Raw genomic sequence first — 3,874 nt, forward strand, 5'->3', positions numbered from 1 at the left:
AAGGGTAGATGGGGGCTGGGGGAGTGGGCAAAGTGGGTGATGGGCAAGGAAGAGGGCACTCGTTGGGATGAGCACTGGTGGTTATATGGAAACCCATTAGACCTAAATTATATTTAAAAAACAAAACAAAACAAAACAACAAGGCCTCTCCTCCAAGAGGCCTCTCTTTACTCCAAGCATGTTTGAGTGTCTGCTTTTGGGTCTGTGTCTGTCTGCTGTCTGTAGTTGGCAGAGCTGGTCTTGGGGAAGGCCCTGGCACTTGTGACCAAAAGGTCAGTCTCCTTCCTGCTTCCAGGCTAGAAGCAGCACAAATGTTCTGATCAAGGAGCAATAACATGGCAGGACCCCAGAGCCCCCCGCCCCTCCCCCAGCAGCCTGAGGGGGGCACCAGTCCTCCTCTGCCTCCATCGTCCATGGCCTGTGGCCACTCGGCCTCGACAGCCTCATGCCTCACATCTCCCAGCTCTGGCCTCCTTTCAAAGGCCCTTTATTAAACCACCAACTATTTGCTGTCGAGACATTAGGATGAAATCATTGTGTTAAACAAATAAACGTAGCTTCGTCCGATTTCTGCTCTGGGGGCAGAGTAGGAAAATAATTTCTGTCTGCTTGCCACAAAAGCGGGCTGGAAAGGCCCAAAGAAAAATATATTTTTACTCCATTGTGTGAAATATTGTCCTGGGGATCTGACGCACTGAGCGTTTGAAAGAGTTTGCGCTGGCAGGTTCAAGGGTCCCCTGGGTCGGCCCCCTGGGATGTTTTTCTGCATTAATAAACTTAGCATGATGTGTGTTAAAGGAATATTCTGTTTGCTTTGTAAATAGGGATGTCAAACAAGAAGCAGAAGCCTTACAGACATTAGGTGATGTGTTCTCAGAGCAGGGAGAGGAAGGCAGGGGAGGGAGAGGCACCCTGGAAAAAAAATGGGCATTAACTGGGGCTCCCTTAACTGGGCTGAGGCCATGTTGGGAAAACAATCAGCCTGTTTGAGTCCAAACCGGGCCATTTCCTCACTGATCCTGGTGGGAAAGCTGCACACTTTGCCTGAACCAGCAGGATACAGCTTGGGAAGGAAAGTTCTCAAGTGTCTGTCAGCTGTGTGGTGGAGGGGAGATGATGGCGCCTGGCAGAGGCCCTCCCCCAACCCACACCCACCCCCACCCCCGTAGAGAAGTTTCTTGGCTTGTCAGGATCTCCCAGAGCTGGCAGGCAGGAGGGGGCGGAGGTTAAAGCCATATCTTTGGGGATGATGATCTGACTATCGCTCCCTCTATCTCTCCTCATTTGCCTTTCTCAGATGTCACTGCAGCCCTGAACTAGTTCCCCTGTCAAATTTCCTGACAGGCCCTCAGGGATGCTGACATCGTGGGAGACACATCACCCTCGCCCTGTGATCCCTGCCTCTGTGGGGAACCTGAAGGAGGCCGGGCAGGATGTACCGTCTCTGGCTCAAGTATTTGCTATTTTCCACAGGTGCCTCCCCCTGGCCCCACAGCCCCCTCCGTTGTCCAATGCATGTATTGAAGGCTCCCCAGACCTCCCAGGCGTTTTCATTTCCACCCGCTGCCCTGCTGGCCTCCTCTTTCTCCCTAAGTTCTCCATCTCCCTCAGCCGTGCAGGGAGGACTCCCTTGAAGCGCATTTCTATTCTGGAAAGTCCTGATTCTCTCCTGCTTGGAAGTTCACGCCGATTTCTTGAGACTTTGGAGGAAGACGAGGGCAGACGATGCAGAGATCTGTTCTGTGAGAATCACAGACTCAGAGCCCTAAGGGTGCAGACACAGACACGAGGGGGGCTGGATCCCCGGAATGAAGAGCTTTCTCCGTTGCGGTTTCCGAGCCCACCCCCAAGCCGTTCTACTGGAGTTACTTGGGGTAAGGCTCAAACCTCGAAACGTTCCTAAGGTTTGGTGAGTCCGATGGAGGAGATTCCAGGGCAACAACTAAGCCACACAGTGGTCTCACCCACACGCTTACTTCATGGAAGAGTAACTCGTGTGTCTGCGGTCCCTGTATTAGTTTCCTGTGGCTGCTGTAACTAATGCCGCAAGCTAGTGACTTAAACAACACAAATTTATTCTCCCAGATTTTGGCAAGAAGTTCAAAATCAAGGTGATGGCAAGGCTATGCTCCCTCTGCAAGCTGCAGGAAGGCTCCTCCCTGTGTCTTCCAGCTTCTGGTGGCTGTTAGCATTTCTTGACGGTGGCTGCCTCTCTCTCTGCCCTGTCTTCCCATGGTCTCCTCCCCTGTGAGGCTCTCTGTGTTCTCCTCTGCCATCTGTCTTTCCTCCTTTTGTGTCTTTCTTATAAGGACATTCGTGATGGCATGTAGGTCCCATCCGGATACACCAAGGTAAGTTCCTCCTCTCAAAATCACTAATCACATCTTTTCCTATATAAGGTAATATCCATTCTTCTACTATATAAGGTAATTTTCGCAGGTTATGAGGATTAGGACATGACATACCTTTTGCAGGGGGCCACCATTCAGCCCACTACAGCCCCTCGGTCAATGGCAGAGTCAAGACCAGAACCTGGGTCTGGAACATATTTACTACTACATCAAGCCTCTGGGCCACACACAACCCTTTGAAGCAGCCTAGTGTAGAACTTATGTTCAGAATTTAAAGCAACAGACCTGAGTTTGAAACCCCAGCATTTACTTAGTTTACTACTGTCTTCAAGTCTGTAAACTGGGGATAATTGTATAGCCTTGTATGAAGGATGAAATAATAGAGTTTGTATAAAGCACTTGGCAGGATCAGGCACATGGTAAAGGCTTAATGTTAGTTATCAATAGTATTTTTGTTCTGGCAGGGGTTAAATATTTTTATCATTAAAATCATAGAGGGAGAAAATATTTGCAAATCACATATCTGATAAGGGAATAGTGTCCAGGATATACAGAGAACTCCTAAAATTCAACAATACAAATAAACAACCTAATTCAAAAACAGGCCAAGGACATGAATAGACTTTTCTCCAAAGAAGATATATACAGACGGCCAAGAAGCACATGAAAAGATGCTCAACACCATTAATCATTAGGGAAATGCTAACAAAACTACAAGATACTACCTCATACCCACTGGGATAGCCACTATCCAAAACAACAGAAAATAAAAATGTTGACAAGGATGTGGAGAAACTGGAACGCTTGCACATGGTGAGGCCGCTGTGGAAAACAGTCTGGTGTTTCCTCAAAAAATTAAAAATGGAACTACCATAGGATCCAGCAATCCCATGTCTGGGTATATATCCAAAAGAATTTAAAGCAGGGTCTCAAATCAATATTTGTAAATCCATGTTCGTAGCAGCATTATGAACAATGACCAAGCCATGGAAGCAACCCAAGTGCCCATCAGTGGGTAATGGACAAGCAAAATGTGGTATCTACATACAGTGTAATATTATTCAGCCTTAAAAAGGGAGGAATTCTGACATTTGCTACAGCATGGATGACCCTTGAGGACATTATGCTGAAATAAGCCCGTCACAAAGAGATACACACTATATGATTCCATTTATATGAGGTACGGAGAACAGTCAAATCCACAGGGATAGAAAGTAGAATGGTAGCTGCTAGGGGCTGGGGGAGAGAGGAATGGGGAATTATTGTTTAATGGGTACGTAGAGAGTTTCAGTTTTGCAAAAGGAAAAAAGTGCTGGCAATGGATGGTGATGATGGTTGCACAACAATGGGGGGCAGAAAACAAACTACAAATGCAACAAGTATATTGCTAATGCAACATTAGCAACCTATCAACTTGACTGAGATTGAACAAGGAAGGTAAAGGTCCCGGAAGCCCCACCTGGGAGGTAGGGGGAGATGAGCCACACCGCGAAACTTCCTCTCTCTGGCTTCATAGCTAAGTG

Source organism: Lynx canadensis, chromosome A1, assembly GCF_007474595.2.
Source record: "Lynx canadensis isolate LIC74 chromosome A1, mLynCan4.pri.v2, whole genome shotgun sequence".
Lineage (NCBI taxonomy): Eukaryota > Metazoa > Chordata > Mammalia > Carnivora > Felidae > Lynx > Lynx canadensis.